At 35.1% G+C, this 20,564-nt stretch overlaps 1 long non-coding RNA gene across 1 annotated transcript; it reads left to right on the forward strand.

Moving 5' to 3' along the window:
- The first annotated feature begins 2,357 nt into the window (after window positions 1-2,357).
- LOC112710944 (uncharacterized) lies at window positions 2,358-8,555 on the forward strand. Its single transcript, XR_003157109.3, has 3 exons — window positions 2,358-2,894; window positions 3,709-3,754; window positions 8,296-8,555. It is a non-coding gene; the product is annotated as an uncharacterized lncRNA (long non-coding RNA).
- The last annotated feature ends 12,009 nt before the right edge of the window (window positions 8,556-20,564 follow it).

The following is a 20,564-nucleotide window of genomic DNA, read 5'->3' on the forward strand; positions in this document are numbered from 1 at the left end:
CATCCCGGGTCGGACAGCTTGACCCAGGGTATGAACACCTTACAAACTCTATGCTCCTTGCTTTGAACTTGGATTTATTTCGATGCAACATACCATTTCTTGTAATTTCCTTCTTGAGTACTTGTTTCAGATTCCCTTTGAGAAAAATTTCAATTTAAATCTTTTTTTATTTGACTGTATCTACAACCCTTGCTTAAATTTTGATGGGATTGTTTAATTTTCAGCCTAGACTTTCTTACATAAACTTTGAAACTTCTTTATATAGTTCAATCTTGTTTGTTTGTGATATACCACTTATTTTTTTATTGATTTATAGAAAATTTTATTTCAGAATTTATTCTTTGAATAGAAGCTGACTTTTTTCCAACTTTACCATAAGTTTATGGCTATCCTTACCTAATTATGTACTTAAGTATCCTCCAAGATTTTTAAAGAAACTATTTTGCCCTTAACATCAAACAATCTTTAATTTACAAACCATGCATGATTTGTTTGGATTTGAAATTAAAATCAGTATAACGTATAATTTATACTAAGTTTAGTACTTTTGGAAAAATATTGGATTTATATATATTCTTTTGAAAAAGACAAACTAATTCCCTGTATTTCAAAATTGAAGTTGTTCTAAATTGTTACACTATTTTTCCTAATAATGTTCATATTGAAACGGTTCGATTTAAAATTTCTTCCTAAGCTTCGGACTAACTCCCTTTATGCTCCATTTCATTGCTTATATATATGTCCTTGTTTGTTGATGATTTCACGCATTCCTTCAAATCCTTTCAAAATACCATCTTGTACAATTGCGAACTTGAGTATTCTTCCAATTTCTCACATAAACCTTTCGTGCCGTTTGTCTTTCTCTTCTCATGTTTCGTATTTCTTATATGCGCTAGTTCTTAGGGATGCGATTTGTGGGTGCGAAAAGTGAATTTGGTTAGTATACGAAGTAATAAGGAGTTGTGGAGTTTTGAGACGACGAAAGGAAGTGATCATATTTTGTTAAAAGTTGTGAACGAATATTGTGCCAATTTGATTTAGATTTTAAAATTTTTCTTGTGTTAAGTTATTTTTTCAACCTTGCATTACCTAGTATATTTTCTTCTATGTTTATGTGATATGATTTTCTTGGTATCTTTAAAAAATTTCAAAAGGGGATGTGAATATAAATCTTTTCTTCATCTTATATCAATTTTCGAGGGCAAAAATTTTTGTAAGTTGGATATTATGTAACATCCCACATTTTTGAAAATATAATTATAAATAAATTGTGATTTTATTTTATTAAGTTTAAACTTTATAATTTTAAAAATTATTTTTATTAGAAATAATTAAGTAGATTTAGAGGTAATTTCATTTTAAACAAATTAAGATTCTTAAGTAATTTTATATAATCGAATATTTTGTATAATTTTAGTAATTGAAAATTAAGAAAGAATTGTACAATTTAATTTAAGTCATTTTTATTATGAATAAGTTATGACTTATTATTAATTTGGACTCTTTATTTTATAAATTGAACAATTAAGAGTAATTAAATTAATTTTACTAATATTTGGGTTGATTTAATTAATATTCTTGTGTAATTTTACAATTGTTATTTCATATAATTTGAAATTAAGATTTAGTAATGGAAGCAATATATAACTTAATTTAAGAAATTTCAATTATGAATAAATATGGTTTATTTTATTAGTTTGTGCTCTTGAAGATTAATTTATTAGGAATGATTAAATTGATTTTGATAAATACTTTAGGTTTAAGTCAATTAGTATTTGTGCACAAATTTTGATTATAACTAGTTATTTTATACAAATTGAAATTAAAGCTTTGGTAATAGAAAAATAATGAAAATGTCATATAATTTAATTTAGGCAATAGATACTTCAGGTTTAAACTGTTTTATAAAATGATTAGAATATTTATGTTATGATTTAAATTAGAAATAATTATTTGAACTCATTAATGAATTAATAAATAAAATTGTGTTCCGAGATTAATTTTCACAATATTATATTTAAATCATAAATTATCATTTTATCTTGAAAATTTTGTAAAATTCAGATATTAATCCTATATATTTTATTCTAACCCTAACTCTATATTTCTTATTTTTAAGTACTATTATCATCTAACACGTATACTCTTCACCCAATTACTTAACACCATGGTTCTGAAAACCGAACCGGATCGACCGGTTTAACCGGAATAACCGGGAACCGGTCACCTAACCAGTCCGGGTAATGTTAAAAATCGCCCCACAAAAAACCGATAAAAAACCGGTCGATCCGGCAGTTAATCGGTAAACCGAAAGAACCGTCCGATTTTTTTGCGGTTTTTGGTTTGAAAGTTAAGATGCTAAACGACGTCGTTTTGGCGAAAAAAAAAAAGTGGAAGGAAGCCCTAAATCCCTATTCAGTTTCCACTTTCCAGTCTCCAGTCCTTCTCCCATCTCCTTCTTTCTCCCGAAACCAAAACAGAAACCCTAGCCTCATCGCCGATCGTCGAAAGCCGCAAGGAATGAGTCACCGCCGCCGTCCGTCGCAGTCAGGGGAAGCACAGAAGCCTCTCCTCCCAACCCCTAGATCCCCTTCACCAGTTCTCCCAGCCCTAGACTCACTGCCATATCACCTCCGCCGTCTCAACTACTTGAAGCTGCCGTCCCTACTGCATCTCGTCTCGCGTGCTTCCTCCGGTGCGCAGCCGCTGTTCCGCTGCGCCGGCTCTGCTCCTCTGCTCTAGTTCCGCCGCGCACCACCCTCCTGGGCTCCAATTCCGTGGCGGTCCAGGCCACCTCTTCTCCAGTTCCACGGTGGTCCAGGCCACCTCTTCTCTAGTTCTGCCGCGTCCAACCTTCCGTCGTGCTCCCTCACCTCTGTGCTCTAGAAGAGAAGGTATTTTTTTTACTGTAATTGTTGTTTTAATTTTTCTTCTTCAATTATTGTTGTTATCGCCGTGGTCTAGGATTGTTGATGATATTCTTGATTCTGTTATACTGTTGTTGGTCGGTTGTCTAATTTTTTTTACAGTGAGTGATTTTCTGTTCTTGAACTTGTTCTGGAGATTATTTGGCTTGATAATTTGTCAATTTGTTGAATGGGAAACTAATTATTAATTTAGTTATGCTGCTTACTGCTTACTGCCGAGTATTACAATATGCCTAGCCTAAAGATTCTCAAGTTTTATCAAGCTTCACATCTAAGACAGTCGAGTGTATACGTTCCCACAATTTTAGAGTCGTTTTCTGGCAAAACTCAGGTATTTTGAGTGGAATAGTCATCCTCTGAAATCTCTATCATCAAATTTTAGTGCAGAAATTAAAAGCTTTACCTTCATTTGGTATTTGGCTTTGTTGCCCAGCTTGCCTCTGAAATCTCTATCTTCAAATTCAATATGATTGTTGCAGAACATTTTGGCAGTGATTTTCATTGTACAACTTCTATTGGTCTTTATCCACAGCACTGTCTCAATTTATTGACTTCTCAATTTATCGTGCATAAACTGAGATTTGAAAAACATGTGTTGGATTTTGCCTTTTGACCCACTTTTGTGTTTACTTATTCCACTCACTATATGAAATATGTAATTTTTTTTTTGTGGCTATTCCTGATGAATGAAGAAATCCACCATTAATGAGCTGCCGATTACTTCCATCATTTTTCCTGTATATTGTTTTTGAAATATATTGCAATTTGTTTAATTTTGCAGATCTATTATATGCTTATGAATGGCGTGGCTGGAGCTTGGAAAGAAGGTAAGTTATCTTTTAATTTTATAGTATATTATTTTCATTTAAAAAAAAAGGTTACACAGCTTGCAGGAGATCAGGCTGTTCCCATAAATAATGTTATGCCATATAATTTAATGACATAATTTTATTTACTGACAATGTACTGTTTAATACATGAGTGCAAAGAATTTATATGAATATTTCTAGAGCTTTGAATACTTCTTCATTTAGGCGTGTGGCAGGGTCAAGCAGTGGACCTATTCAACTTTTATGTGCATAACATTCTTGACCAATAGCCATTCATAGCCCCGAAAGCAATGACATTGTTTTGGAATTTTTTTTGTTTAGGTTGGTTTATGTTTCTAACATTCTTTGGTACGTTTTCACATGTAATTCATGGTTAAACCTAATGCTTAGTTGCAAAACCTCATTATTTGTGCTAAATTATGGTATGAGGGACGAGGTGGAATGTTGAATGCGTTCCATTATTAACAATCTATTATAACAAGTCACCTTCATTGTACTTCTGATTTGGATAATATAATCAAATCTCAGTTGAACAACAACGTGAGTGTTCTTAGTTTTTTTTGTTTAGTTATAAACTTTGATGTTTGAAGTTGTTTGTGAACCTCTAATATTAAGTAATGGATAATTTATTATGTGAAATTTTAAATTTTATTAAGTTAGAAATTATTGAATTTATATATTTAAAATTATTTTTAGGTTTTTTAATAATTTTATTTAATATTTAATTAAACCGGTTAAACCCCAGTTGAACCTCGGTCGAACCAGTAAACCATTAAACCAGTGAACTCACCGGTTTTTTGACCGGTCCGTTCTCGCAACCTTGCTTAACACACGTAGGTACACTAACCCCTCCCTTATTCCTCCACGCTTCTTTTTTCCCCACCATTCATTCATGGATGAATGCAATCCACACAAATAAACTTATCAACACAGACAAGAAAGAAATAAGAGAAAACAAGGGAAGAGAGGTCGAGAGAGAGCGAGACGCAGAGGGAAGAGGGGAAGGGAGAAGCAGTGCCGGCGGGTAACATAGGCAGCGTCGCTGCTGTTGCTGTCATATAGGAGAGTGTGGGAGAAGTGGAGGGCAAGAAGGAGAAGGATGGTGCGCTGTTGGAGCCACATCACCGCCGTCCCTCCCAGTCACCTCCGTTGTTAAACTTCCATCGCCGTCGCCACTGTTCAACCCACCATCAGGGAGAGGCACTTCCATCGAACCCTAGCTATCACTATCGCCTCTGCACACAAAGAAGGGGCTGGTGCCACTGTTGCCACTGTTGCCATCGATTTGGAGTTGCCATAGACACAGTTGTTTCTACTTCTAGTGCTCATTCTTCTGACAGTTGGAGTTGCTGTGGAATTGAGCCATTGGCGTGGTGTTGCTGCTGCCGGAACCATCGGGAATGATTGCTAGGAATCACTGCTGCCCTGTTCCAGTTCTAATTAGGTTCAACATCCATTGGCCTGGGTTAGCCTTTTCCCCTTATTTTTGCTCCAATTACACGCTCTATTCTGCCAATTTCTTATTAAACTGCTTTTTTTTTGTTTTAATTCAACTTTGGCCTGTGCTCCATTTTAAATTACCTGAGCTGTTTCTGCCTTTCGATTCCATTGAATTCGAAATCTTCATTTCACTGCAACCATGGTCATTGTTGTGGAAGCTAATGCTACTGCTGTCCCAGTTATGCTGAGATGTAGTGCCCCTGCTTTCTTGGCTGAAATGGTTGTGTGACTAATAGGGATCTAGCCAGCTGTCTCGCCGTAATTCTGCCTTCGGCTTCTTATAATTGCGACATCAAGGTAGGGGGTTTAAAACGATTTCAATTTAAGAATGCCCGCAAGGTTTATTGAGTAAATTGCAAATAGTTTTAATTGTTGCGAGTGATTAATTGATGATATGAATGCTAAGTTGTGCTTGTGAAGTGTAATTGGAATTATTGATAGTGATATTGATTGGTTGTGTGAATATTGAATTGTGGCTGAAATTGTGATTGGAATGGTTGAGATTGTGATTTGGAATTGTTGATTGGTGATATTGATTGATTATGTAGATTGGGAATAGTTTGATGACTTATTGTTGAGAATTACTGAATTTTAATGGATTATGTTGGATTTGTTGCTGTTGAGCTATTATTTGGTATATTGTAATGTTAATGAACTTGGTTGGTAGTTGATTTGGAATTGGTTTTGAGGGGTATTGAAGGGTTGGATTTTGAATACTAATTGGTTTGCTGAAAATCAAGTTCTCTTGAAATTAAACGGCAACTTTGAAAGTGAATCAGTGACTTTATTGTGACTGAAATGATAAAAATTTAAGTGTTAAGTAAATTATATTAAGTGTAATTGTGAAAACTCAATTTTGAAGGTTTTGTATCAACTAGAGAATTAGTTATGATTTTTCAAAGTTGAATTCTAAAATCTGATTTTCTGCATAATTTCTAAACTGAGTCAGCATTTTTGAAAAGCTATAACTAATTCTGTGATTATCAGAATTGTGTGAAACCAAGTCTGGGATAAACTTGGGAATATAAGGAACTAATTGGAAAATTTGAGACTTTTTCATTAAGTTTATGATTTATGGTGAATTTTTGAATTACGGATGTCAAATCTGGTTTTTCTGCAGAACGTTTAACACAGCAGCAACTTGTTTCCTCTATTGGGATCTCTCCAGTTTGAATTTTGAAATGGAACCAATTTTAAATAAAACTCTGGTCCTAATAATTTAATTTCATAAAAATTTAGAATTGTTAGAGTTGTGGTTTTAAAGATATGGATTTTTAAAGTAAGGTGTATTATGCAGTAAAATCAGGTTTTGTTTTCTAAATCAGTAACTTTGAGACTTTATAATTTTTAATTCTGGAATGATATTGAGATGAAACTAATTAGAGGTGAAATTTGAGTATGATTAGTACGTATGATTCAAATTTCAGAGTTTTCTATATTTTAATAAGTGAGTTATGGGACTTGGAAGAGGTTGTGTTTACTGATTTGTAAAACAGAATTTTGCAGAAAATTACCTAACTTCCAAGCTACTTAACTCCTTCATTAAAAATGGTATGTTCCTGGAACCAATTGAGAAATAAATTTGGATAAGTTAAGTTTAACCACATTAATTTTGAAGGTGGTTGGATTCAATTTGAATTTTATATGAAATTTCGAATGTTGTATGCTGCTGCTGTTTTCTGGATTTAAAACACTGCAGAGCAGTCACGGTTTTGCTTATATTCCCGAAGCTAGATATCAATGAAAAATTATGATTTTTGGTTCAACAGAAAGCTTAATCCGAGATGGTTGCATGGATATAAAATTTGTGTAATTCTGAATTCATTTGATTTTTTAAAAACAAAATAGAAATTAGGTTGCTAAGTTGTGTTGGTAATTATTTTGGATATGGAATTTAAGAAATAGATTTTCTATTATCAAATATTTTTGAGAATATATTGCTGTGGCAATTGCTGAAAGAGTAGTATGATAAAAAGCAGAGGACCTGTTGGGTCATTTGTTGCTTAAAGCAACCCAAGAGGTGCTTGTTTGTTTATTTATTGCATTAAGGCAACTCTAGAGTTATTTGTTTGTTCATCTGCTGCATTGAGGCAGTCAGATGGATGGTGGTGTAACTACCGAGAACGCTTTCCTGCGGTACAGATCCATATTTTAATTCTGTAAGAAAGAGGAGTTATTTCCTGCTACAGAAGTACCGTGACCACCTGTTCCATTTCTGTAGTGGCAGAGGGGTTATTTCTTGTATACAGAAGGTGTGTCGGCATACATTCCTGCAGTGACAGATGTGTTATTTCCAGCATGCTGTGGACCCTGTGGTGGCAAAGGGGTTATTTCCTGTACACAGGGGTATAGCCAACTGGAAAGCCATACCCATTTCAGCTGCTTTGGGTTACGTCGGGAGCGGGTAGAAACTGACAGATGAGCTCATTACCTGCGCTAGGACTAGGCATTCATCATATGCATCTATGTGACATTGTTTGGGTGTGTATATTGTAATTGGTTTGCCTAAATGAATAATTCTAATAACTACTAATTGCTATACTTGATATAATTGCTCTTGATTGTGTTTGAACCTCATTACTTGTGTTTGTAACTGATTGGCTGGATTGTGGTGAATTGGGTGTTGGTTGAATTAATTGGGCCTGAGGCCATGATTGGATTGTGTTTGAGGTTTAGTAAGTATGAAAGATTGAGCTGGTTCAGCATAGACTTAATGAAGCTATGCTTGGAACAGATTAGACATTCATACGGTCTAGAAAAACTTTTAAGATTTTCATAAAGGAAAATATGTGTTTAGAATTTTGGATAATTAACTGAACCTTTATAAGATTTTGGATTTTTGAATGTTGTGCCGTTGGTTTTCAAAATAAAAGATTGATAAGGTGAGTAAAGATCATAGCAGATGAAAACAGTTTTTCTTTTAAATATTTCCGAATGGAATTAACTATTTGCATTTTATTCTTTACTTTCACGGCATTCTTGACCTCTACTGAGAACATGTGGTTTGGTTCTTACCCCCAAACTTTTCACCCTTTCAGTTACACAGGTTTGAAGACGCAATTTGAAGCTGCAAGCGATTAGTAGGTTTTTCTTTATGGTTTTAATTGCTTTCATAGAGTCCCCTCGCTGTTGTCCTTTGAGATTTTATTTCATATAGAGGGGTAGGTTTGGTATATTGTATTTGAGTTTCATTTGGTTTCTTTTGTATAAGAATTATTATCAATAGTAACTATGTGATTATTCTTACTTGTAAATGTTTGAATTATGACTTTAATGAATAAAAACAAATTTTTTGGCATTTTCTTAAAACTGAAACACAAACTCCATACAAAGGCTCGATAATTAAGTAGTTAATACTAGAGAAGGTTACATAATGTTCTTTCTAGTAGAAATACCCTGACTTAAGCATGGTAATTTTGCTAGACGGGACGTTACATGTACAATTCTGGTTGTAGTGATCAAGGGGTTTTCAATAAAGAAATGAACATATAAAGCAATAAAAGAACATGAAAAATTGTAATGATTGAACTAATGAAGAAATTAAAGAACTGACTACACACTGTAAACAAGTAAAGTATAAAAGAGATTAACATAAGTGTGTATAAAAGATTGAAAGCATGAAAAGAGTCTTGGCTTGGAGTGAGCTAGGGGTCCTTCCCTTATTAGAACCACAACTATGACAATTATAATGGATTATTCTCACTTGATCAACCCTCACATCAGAAAGTAAGTTAAATGAGCATAAGTGTTCCTAACCCACAAATCCTAAATTGCTTGCTAATTGCCTTAGCAACAAATTAGCGTTAGTGGGAAGAGAACAATTAACAATCTAAGAATTGACACTAAATGTTGAACATTCCAACTCTAAGAACCCAATTGTTCACTTTCCCCAAGCCAAAAGCCAAAAATTTAGCCTAAAACCATGGTTGACATTTTGTCAAACACTTGGTGGGCAAAAACCTTAAACATGGGGAAAATGAGAAAAGGCTTGAAACTAAAAGCAACAATTGATCTCAATCAACAAGAATAACACAAGAAAGCATGAAACAAATATCAAATATCAAATTCATCAACAAGAAATTGAAATTACAAAAGAGGTAAAGTTGAACTATAACTTGAATTATAAGAAAGAGTAAGAACAATGTGTCTATAAAGAGTAATAACAAAGAGATACTTACAATGGAGGCTAGCAAAATCAAAGATAAAAAATGGAAATTGTACTTGAATGTAAAACATTAATATAAACCCTAATAGAGAAGATGAAAAACTTAGAGAAAAACTAAACTAAAAGTTTCCTACTACTACTCCTAAACTATACTAATGATATGATATGTTATAGTCTTCCTTTCCCCTTCAATATGAGCTAAATGGCTTCAGAAATGGGCCTCCAAGCCCCCAAAATTGCGAGTCACGTGCCATTTTAATGATGTAATGTGCGGACACCTGTGCGTACACATAGACTTGTGCGTCCGCACACTTTGTGAAAATCTCTTCCTGTGTGTATGCATAAGTAGCTGTGCGCATGCATACTAGACGATAATCTAACTGACCGCACGACGTGCTCGAAGCAATCCATGCACTCTGATTGGGCAGCTGTGTGTATGTGGTACACGAAATCGTGATTCACACTTTTCACAACTCCGTGCAGCTGACCAGCAAGTGCACTGGATCGTCCAAGTAATACCTTACGTGAGTAAGGGTCAATCCCACGGAGATTGTCGGCTTGAAGCAAGCTTTGGTCATCTTGTAAATCTCAGTCAGGCGGATTCAAATGGTTATGAAGCTTTGATAATTAAAAGATAAATAAACATAAAATAAAGATAGCGATACTTATGTAATTCATTGGTGGAAAATTCAGATAAGCATATGGAGATGCGTTATTCCTTCTGAATCTCTACTTTTCTACTGTCTTCATTCAATCATTCATACTCCTTTCCATGGCAAGCTGTATGTTGGGGATCAACATTGTCAACGGCTACCTCCGGTCCTCTCAGTGAAAATGGTCCTCTACGGTTTCTGTACGGCTAATCAACTGTCGGATTTCTCGTCTCGGATGAAAAATACCAGGCACAGCTACCGCATGGCTAATCAGCTGTCGGTTCTCGATCGTGTTGGAATAAGATCCAATGATCCTTTTGCGCATTGTCACTGCGCCCCACAGTCGCGAGTTTGAAGCTCGTCACAGTCATCCCTTCCCAGATCCTACTCGGAATACCACAGACAAGGTTTAGACTTTCTGGATCTCAGAAATGCTACCAATTGATTCTAGCCTATGCCACAAAGATTCTCATCTCGGATTTAGATGCTCTGTTGTCAAGAGAGACGATGTGAATCGTTGAAGAGAGATCCAAGAGATATACATTCAAGCTTGTTTTCATGTAGAACGGAAGTGTTTGTCAGGCACGCATTCATAAGTGAGAATGGTGATGAGTGTCACTTGATCATCACATTCATCATGTTCTTGTGTGCAAATGAATATCTTAGAATAAGAATAAACTTGAATTGAATAGAAGAACAATAAAACTTTGCATTAATACTCGAGGAACAGCAGAGCTCCACACCTTAATCTATGAGGTGTAGAAACTCCACCGTTGGAAATACATAAGTGATAATGGTGTTCATTGGTTTCGGCCCCAGCAATATATAATAGTCCACACTTTGCCCGAGTTTAGACGACGCAAACTGGCTTTTAACGCCAGCTTTCTGCCCTATTCTGTCGTTAAACGCCAGAAACAAGTTGCAAAGCAGAGTCAAACGCCAGAAACAAGTTACAAATTGGTGTTCAACTCCAAGGAAGACCTCTACACGTGAAAGCTTCAATGCTCAGCCCAAGCATACACTAAGTGGGCCCAGAAGCGAAGTTTTACATCATTTACTCATTTATGTACCCCTAGTAACTAGTCTAGTATAAATAGGACTTTTTGCTATTGTATTTTCATCTGGGGGATTTTTAGAACATCTTCGGATTATCTTTTGATCCTTTGATCACGTTTTGGGGGTTGGCCTCGCAGCCATGCCTGGACCTTCATCACTTATGTATTTGCAACGGTGGAGTTTCTACACACCATAGATTAAGGGTGTGGAGCTCTGCTGTTCCTCGAGTATTAATGCAATTACTACTATTTTCTATTCAATTCATGCTTATTCTTGTTCTAAGATTTTCATTCGCACTTCAACTTGATGAATGTGATGATCCGTGACACTCATCACCATTCTGACTTATTAACGCGTGCCTGACAAACACTTCTGTTCTACCTACGAAAGCTAGAGTGTGTATCTCTTGGATTCCTGGTCCACGACGCATGGTTGCCTCTCTTGACAACAAAGCCTTCCATTCCGTAAGATCAGAATTTTCGTGGTATAAGCTAGAATCCATTGGCGGTATTCTTGAGATCCGAAAAGTCTAAACCTTGTCTGTGGTATTCCGAGTAGGATCTGGGATGGGATGACAGTGACAGATGCAAAAGGATAGTAAATCCTATTCCTACACGATTGAGAACCAACAACTGATTAGCCATGCGGGAAACCGTAGAAGACCTTTTTCACTGAGAGGATGGGAAGTAGTCATTGACAACGGTGACGCCCTACATACAGTTTGCCATGGAAAGGAGTATGAAGGATTAGATGAAGGCAGTAGGAAGGCAGAGATTCAAGAGGGATAAAGCATCTCCATACACTTGTTTGAAATTCCCACCAATGATTTACGTAAGTATCTCTATATTTAGTTTACGTTTTATTTATCTTTTAATTATTAAAACTCCATAATCATTTGAATCCGCCTGACTGAGATTTACAAGGTGACCATAGCTTGCCTCAAGCCGACAATCTCTGTGGGATCGACCCTTACTCACGTAAGGTTTATTACTTGGACGACTCAGTGCACTTGCTGGTTAGTTGTGCGAAGTTGTGAAAAAGAGTAAGATTACAATTGTGCGTACAAGTTGTTGGCACCATTGTGTATCACAATTTTGTGCACCAAGTTTTTGGCGCCGTTGCCGGGGATTTTTCGAGTTTGGACAACTGACGGTTCATCTTGTTGCTCAAATTAGGTAATTTTCCTTTATGTTGTTTTCAAAAAGTTTTCAAAAATCTTTCAAAATTTTTCTTCTTTTTCATTTTTCTAAAAATAATTTTCGAAAAATCCAAAAAAATTAATAAAATCATAAAATCAAAAATATTTTGTGTTTCTTGTTTGAGTCTTGAGTTAAATTTTAAGTTTGGTGTCAATTGCATCTTTTTAATTTTCAAAAATTTTTTCAAAAATTCATGCATTGCATTCTTCACGAGCTTCAAGTTGTTCTTGACAAGTCTTCTTGTTTGATCTTCATGTTTTCTTGTTTTGCATCTTACCTTGTTTTTCATATGCATTTTTGTATTCATAGTGTCTAAACATGAAAAATCTCTAAGTTTGGTGTCTTGCATGTTTTTCTTTTCTTAAAAAATTTTCAAAAATAAGTTCTTGATGTTCATCATGATCTTCAAAGTGTTTTTGGTGTTCATCTTGACATTCATAGTGTTCTTGCATGCATCATGTGTTTTGATTTATAATTTTTATGTTTTGAGTCATTTTTGTGTTTTTCTCTCTCATCATTAAAAATTCAAAAAAATAAAAAAATATCCTTTCCTTATTTCTGTCATAAATTTTGAAATCTTTTGGTTGACTTAGTCAAAAAATTTTAAAATTAGTTGTTTCTTGTTAGTCAAGTCAAGATTTTAATTTTAAAAATCCTATCTTTTCAAAATCTTTTTCAAAAATCAAATCTTTTTCATTTTTTATTATATTTTCAAAAATTTTAAAAATTAATTTTCAAAATCTTTTTCTTAATTTTCGAAAACTTTACTAACAATTAATGTGATTGATTAAAAAATTTGAAGTTTGTTACTTTCTTGTTAAGAAAGGTTCAATCTTTAATTTCTAGAATCATGTCTTTTAGTTTCTTGTTAGTCAAGTAATCAATTTTAATTTTAAAAATCAAATCTTTTTCAAAAATTGCTTTTCAATCATATCTTTTTATTCATATCTTTTTAAAATCATATATTTTCAATCATATCTTTTTCAAATTATATCTTTTTCAAAATCAATTTCAAAAATCTTTTCTAACTTCTTATCTTTTCAAAATTGATTTTCAAATCTTTTTCAGCTAACTTATTGACTTTTTGTTTGTTTCTTATCTTTTTCAAAACCACCTAACTAACTCTCTAATTTTCGAAAATCACCTTCCTCTTTTTTAAAAATCTTTTTAATTAATTAATTGTTTTAAATTTTAATTTTATTCCTTTTTATAAATTCGAAGTTTAACTTTAATTTAAAATAAAAACAAAAATATTTTCCTCTTCCTTTTTAATTAATTTTTGAAATTCTCTCCCTCTCATCTCTTTCTATTTATTTTATTTATCTACTAACACTTCTCTTCTACTCATAAATTCGAACCTTCTCTTCTCTTTGTGTTCGGATTTTTCTTCTTCTCTTTTCTCATCCTTCTATTCTTCTTCTCTTCTACTCACATAAAGGAATCTCTATACTGTGACATAGAGGATTCCATTTCTTTTCTGTTCTCTTCTTTTTCATATGAGCAGGAGGAAGGACAAGGACATTCTTTTTGAAGCAGATCCTGAACCTGAAAGGACTCTGAAGAAGAAGCTAAGAGAAGCTAAAACACAATATTCTGAAGAGGACTTTACTGAAATTTTTGAAAAAGAAGTAGAGATGGCCGAACCCAATAATAATGGTGGAGGTGCAAGGAAGATGCTTGGTGATTTTACTGCACCAAATTCCAACTTCCATGGAAGAAGCATCTCAATCCCTGCCATTGGAGCAAACAATTTTGAGCTAAAGCCTCAATTAGTTTCTCTGATGCAACAGAATTGCAAGTTTTATGGACTTCCATCAGAAGATCCTTTTCAGTTCTTAACTGAATTCTTGCAGATCTGTGATACTATTACGACCAATGGGGTTGATCCCGAGGTCTACAGGCTTATGCTTTTCCTTTTTGCTGTAAGAGACAGAGTTAGAGTATGGTTGGACTCTCAACCTAAAGATAGCCTGAACTCTTGGGATAAGCTGTCACGGTCTTCTTAGCCAAGTTCTTTCCTCCTCAAAAGCTGAGTAAGCTTAGAGTGGATTGACGTGGCAAAAATTGGCATATTAAGAAATTAATATGAGTGATACATTGCAAGTATAGTTCTTAACCAACAAAAATCCACTTATCAATTTAGAAGAGTTGTCACAAAATTAGAATTAAAATACTGGGAGTATGAATCCCAAGTCGTCTCCCAACGAGTTGCAGGAAGATGTGCTATCTTATTAATCAGAGGTTTTCCAAAAAGATTTTGAGTTTGATAAATGGAAAAATTAAATTAGAGAATTGATGTAATTAAATAAAAATCTTGACCAGGAGTGGATTAATCGGAAGTTCTATCCTTGTTGGAGTTTTCCCAAGATTAATTGATAATTGAAGGTTATTCTACTTAGTTATCCTTTACTAGGTAAAGAAGAGTCAAGTAAGTTGGAAGTCTACTTCTATTCACAAGTTCTAATCCTCTCCCTTGGGAAGGATTAGTGTCAGTGACTAGAGAGCAATCCAACAATAAACCCAATTACAATTTTACTCTTGAGCATTCCAACTCAAGGGTTTCCTTTCAATCAACTCCCAATCAAGTTAGAGAACTACTCACTCATCATGGATATATATTTCACAAAGTAAAAATAAAGAATAAGGAAAGACATGATAGACAATAATAAAAAAGGTCAATTAAAAATAAAAATGGTTCTTATATTAATAAATTCTAAAAATAATCCAATTGTAACTCTGAATAAATTAAGGATATGAAAGAGTAAGCAACAAGTAAAGAGAACAAACTAGAGTGATGAAGTCTTGCGAAGGTAGTAACTCTTCTCAATATCCCAAGCCAAAAAGCAATAAAAACCAAATCCTAAGAAATATGAATGTGTAGAGAGAAAACCTAGAGGAGGAGTAAAATCAGATCTAAAAACTAAGAATTATCTAGAATGAATGTTATATCTTTTCTCTGCATATTTCCTGGCTCTAATTTGCGTTTTTGGGCCAAAAACTGGATTAAAATGTGGCCCAGAATCAATGCCAGCGACTTCTGTAATTCTGCAGATCGCGCACTGATGAGCGGATAATTTATACGCTTTTTGGCATTGTTTTTAGTATGTTTTTAGTATGTTTTTGTTAGTTTTTATTATATTTTTACTAGTTTTTATTTTAAATTCACTCTTCTGGACTTTACTATGAGTTTGTGTATTTTTCTGTGATTTCAGGTATTTTCTGGCTGAAATTGAGGAACCTGAGCAAAAATCTGATTCAGAGGCTAAAAAGGACTGCAGATGCTGTTGTATTCTGACCTCCCTGCAATCGAAGTGGATCTTCTGGAGCTACAGAAGCCCAATTGGCGCGCTCTCAATTGCATTGAAAAGTAGACATCCTGGGCTTTCCAGTAATATATAATAGTCCATACTTTGCTTGAGATTTGATGGCCCAAACCGGCGTTCCAAATCAGCTCAAGAATTCTGGCGTTTAATGCCGGAACTAGCACAAGAATGGGAGTTAAACGCCCAAACTAGCACAAAAGCTGGCGTTTAACTCCAAAAAAAGTCTCTACACATGAAAGCTTCAATGCTCAGCCCAAGCACACACCAAGTGGGCCTGGAAGTAGATTTTTATGTCATTTACTCATCTTTGTAAACCCTAAGCTACTAGTTCTCTACAAATAGGACATGTTGCTATTGTATTAGACATCTTTTTATCACTTTAGATCTTAGGATCATCTTTGGACATCTAGTTCTTAGATCATGGGGGCTGGCCTCTTGGCCATGCCTAGACCTTGTTCTTAAGTATTTTCAACGGTGGAGTTTCTACACACCATAGATTAAGGTGTGGAGCTCTGCTGTACCTCGAGTATCAATGCAATTACTATTGTTCTTCTATTCAATTCAGCTTATTCTTGTTCTAAGATATCACTTGTTCCTCAACTTGATGAATGTGATGATCCGTGACACTCATCATCATTCTCACCTATGAACGTGTGCCTAACAACTACCTCCGTTCTACCTTAGATTGAGTGGATATCTCTTGGATTCCATAAGTATCTCTATCTTTATTTTATGTTTATTTACCTTTTAATTATCAAAGTTTCAAAACCATTAGAATCTGCCTGATTGAGATTCACAAGATGACCATAGCTTGCTTCATGCCGACAATCTCCGTAGGATCGACCCTTACTCACGTAAGGTATTTCTTGGACGACCCAGTGTACTTACTGGTCAGCTGCAGGAGTTGTGATAAGTGTGAATCACGATTTCGTGTACCAACATCTATGGTTTTTCGCTTAAGGGGAGTGATGTGCTTATTACAAAGCAAAAGGGAATTCATAGGCTCAAAAGGGGTTCACAAAAGTGAATAAAAAGGTTGGCCATATAGGTTAGTGAGTTTAACATCAATGATGGCCTCAATCATGCTAAATGCATCCAAACACAAATACAGGATATAAAGAATCATGCAAATCAATGATCACAATAAAAAAGGAGTTTAATCACACAAGAACAACATTATGGTTGAAAGATGCAACCATCTATTAAAGCTAAAATCTTGCAAGGTATGTTGTTCTAGCTCTTTTTCATGTTCTACAAACAAATTACTCCAAGAAAGTTGAAAAACACAATATTTTCTTCAATTCAATCAATGGTATGCCCTAGAAAAGATCTCATGGAAATTCCTTGCTGTTTCACCAACTTATTCATTCTATCATGCAACATGTAAATATTAACCACTAAGAATATTAAAAAAATATTTAAAAACAAGCCAAATAAGATGCAATAGAAATAAAACTACTCAAAAATGAAGGAAAAGACTTAAAAGAAACATTGCAAAGTGCTTTTGAAAGAGAAATTTTGACCCTTCTTGAAATCATCGATCCTCCCCCACACTTGGACCGTGCATGCTTACGATCCGGGAGAATGAGACCTTTGGGGGTCCACCCTCAACTGGTGGACTCAGGAGTGGGTTGGTCAACTGCATCATACTCCACCCTAGCTATCTCGGATGAAGCTTTAGGAGGTGGGCCGGGGTCTCTCCCTTCTAGCTTTGCCGCTATCCACTTGAAACGCTTTTGCTCCAAATGCTCCATGTGGTGGATATCGTGAAAGATATCTTGGAATAATTCTGGAAGAGGACGGAGAAAGGGTAACGCAGTTGACGAAGTTGGTAGACTTGGTGGTGGTGTTGTGGTTGTCTTCCTCTTGGAGGGTGTTGTGTTTGTTGATCTTTCCGAATCTCCCCTCGGGATGAACTTGTTGCCTCTAGGAATCCTGAACATTATGTCCCTCGGACGTCACTCTACCCCTGCTATTGTTTCTAAATGTATCACCATCGATGGAAAAGAAATGTTGATGTTCTTTTTCTCGATCAGTTTTTATATCGATGTACGTATCAAAGGCACAATGCATATATTCTTACCTTCTATGATAGCCCAAAGTAGCAAAGCAGTCTTGAATCTTACATGGTAGTATGGGTGTTGGGAATGATATAGTCTGCCACAATTTGATGCCATATATGAGCTTCGGCATTCAAATTGGAGTAAGCTATTGATGAGCGGATAATTTATACGCTTTTTGGCATTGTTTTTAGGTAGTTTTTAGTAGGATCTAGCTACTTTTAGGGATGTTTTCATTAGTTTTCATTCTAAATTCACATTTCTGGACTTTACTATGAGTTTGTGTATTTTTTTGTGATTTCAGGTATTTTCTGGCTGAAATTGAGGGACCTGAGCAAAACTCTGATAAAAGGCTGACAAAGGACTGCTGATGCTGTTGGATTCTGACCTACTTGCACTCGAAATGGATTTTCTGGAGCTACAGAACTCTAAATGGCGCGATCTCAACGTCGTTGGAAAGTAGGTATTCAGAGCTTTCCAACAATATATAATAGTTCATACTTTATTCGAGATTAGACGATGCAAACTGGCGCTCAACGCCAGTTTCACGCTGCATTCTGGACGCCAGAAACACGTCACGAACCAGAGTTAAATGCCAAAAATATGTTACAACTTGGCGTTTAACTCCAAAAGAAGCCTCTGCACATGTAAAGCTCAAGCTCAGCCCAAGCACACACCAAGTGGGCCCCGGAAGTGGATTTATGTATCAATTACTTATTTCTGTAAACCCTAGTAGCTAGTCTAGTATAAATAAGATATTTTACTATTGTATTAGACATTTTTGGATTATCTCTGGATTGTATTTGGATCCTTTGATCACGTTTTGGAGGCTGGCCTCTCGACCATCCCTGGACCTTCATCACTTATGTATTTTCAACGGTGGAGTTTCTACACACCATAGATTAAGGGTGTGGAGCTTTGCTGTACCTCGAGTTTTAATGCAATCACTACTATTTTCTATTCAGTTCAGCTTATTTTTGTTCTAAGATACCATTCGTACTTCAACCTGATGGATGTGATGATCTGTGACATTCATCATCATCCATCCTTACAAATGCGTGCCTGACAACCACCACCGTTCTACAAGCGAGAGCTAGAGTGTGTATCTCTTCGATTCATGATGCACGATGCATGGTTGCCCTCGCCTAACAACCGAGCCTTCCATTCCGTGAGATCAGAGTCTTCGTGGTATAAGCTATAATCCATTGGCAGCATTCATGAGAATCCGGAAAGTCTAAACCTTGTCTGTGGTATTCCAAGTAGGATTCAGGGATTGAATGACTGTAACGAGCTTCAAACTCGCGATTGTTGGGCGTGATGACAAACGCAAAAGAATCAATGGATTCTATTCCGACATGATCGAGAACCGACAGATGATTAGCCGTGCTGTGACAAGAGCATTTGGACCTTTTTCACTGAGAGGATGGGAAGTAGCCATTGACAACGGTGATGCCTTACGTACAGCTTGCCATGGAAAAGAGTATGAAGGATTGAAAGTAAGAAAGCAGAATGTTGCAGAGATTCAACAGGGACAAAGCATCTCCATACACTTATCTGAATTTCCACCAATGATTTACATAAGTATTTCTATCTTTATTTTATGCTTTATTTATTATTAATTTTCGAAAACCACCATAACCATTTGAATCCGCCTAACCGAGATTTGCAAGATGACCATAGATTGCTTCATACCAACAATCTACGTGGGATCGACCCTTACTGACGTAAGGTTTATTACGTGGACGACCCCGTGGACTTGCTGGTTAGTTGTGCGAAGTTGTGAAGAAAGTGTTGAGTTAGTAGATGCGCATACCAAGTTGAATGCCATTATTAGAGATCACAATTTCGTGCACCAAGTTTTTGGCGCCGTTGCCGGGGATTGTTCGAGTTTGGACAGCTGACGGTTCATCTTGTTACTCAGATTAGGTAATTTTCTTTTTGTTTTATTTTCAAAAATTTTTCAAAAATCTTTCAAAAAAAAATTTCCCTTTGTTTTCGAAAATTATTCTAAATTTTTAAGAATGAATTCTAGAGTTTCATGGTAACACGTTGAAGCCTGGCTGGCTATAAAGCCATATCCAAATTCTTTTGGATTGAGGCTTCCACTTGTCAACATAAAAGGCATGTATATGGAGTTGGATGAAGTATCAACTGTTGCATGCCTGATTTATATCCTAAAGTTGGCTGGCTATTAAGCCATGTCCAACTCCTAGATCGGAGCTTTAGGCTAACATTGAAAGATTCCTAGAATTCCTATTAAAAATTTTGAGTTTCTTATTTTATTTTTCCTATATGTTTTCGAAAAAAAATAAAATACAAAAAAATCAATAAAATCATAAAAACCAAAAATATTTTGTGTTTCTTGTTTGAGTCTTGTATCATGTTTTAAGTTTGGTGTCAATTGCATGTTCATCTTTTTCTTGCATTTCTCGAAATTTCATGCATGTGTTCTTCATGATCTTCAAGTTGTTCTTGATAAGTCCTCTTGTTTGATCTTCATGTTTTCTTGTTTTGTGTTTTTTGTTGTTTTTCATGTGCATTCTTGCATTCATAGTGTCTAAGCATGAAAAATTTCTAAGTTTGGTGTCTTGCATGTTTTCTTTTCTTGAAAATTCTTTCAAAAATAAGTCTTGATGTTCATCTTGACACTCAAAGTGTTCTTGGTGTTCATCTTGACATTCATAGTGTTCTTGCATGCATCATTGGTTTTGATCCAAAATTCTTATATTTTGGGTCATTTTTATGTTTTTCTCTCTCATCATTAAAAATTCAAAAATAAAAAAATATATCTTTTCCTTATTTTACTCATAAATTTCGAAAATTTGAGTTGACTTAGTCAAAAATTTTTAAA

The sequence above is a fragment of the Arachis hypogaea genome, chromosome 9, assembly GCF_003086295.3.
Source record: "Arachis hypogaea cultivar Tifrunner chromosome 9, arahy.Tifrunner.gnm2.J5K5, whole genome shotgun sequence".
Classification (NCBI taxonomy): Eukaryota; Viridiplantae; Streptophyta; class Magnoliopsida; order Fabales; family Fabaceae; genus Arachis; species Arachis hypogaea.